This window comes from Cynara cardunculus (assembly GCF_001531365.2).
Source record: "Cynara cardunculus var. scolymus isolate 2C chromosome LG 11, CcrdV1, whole genome shotgun sequence".
Taxonomy (NCBI): Eukaryota; Viridiplantae; Streptophyta; class Magnoliopsida; order Asterales; family Asteraceae; genus Cynara; species Cynara cardunculus.
This window is the reverse complement of record NC_037538.1, coordinates 2,938,824-2,939,066: the sequence shown is the minus strand read 5'-3', so window position 1 is coordinate 2,939,066 and position 243 is coordinate 2,938,824.

The window sequence follows — 243 nt, the reverse complement described above, 5'->3', positions numbered from 1 at the left end:
GAAAAGAGAAAGGTGGGTTTTTTATATATGCGGATTTCCGGCGGATTACCGGCGGCCATTTCCGCCGGAATTTTTTTTAATTTTTTTAAATATTTTATTTTTTCTAGAAAAACAAAAAAAGTCCGAAAATAAAAACTCCGGCGGATTACCGGCGGATCTGCCGCCGTAAATTTTTCAAAAAATTTTAAAAACCGACGGGTTGCGCCAAATCTTTTGAAATTTTCGTTTTCCGGCGGAAAATCC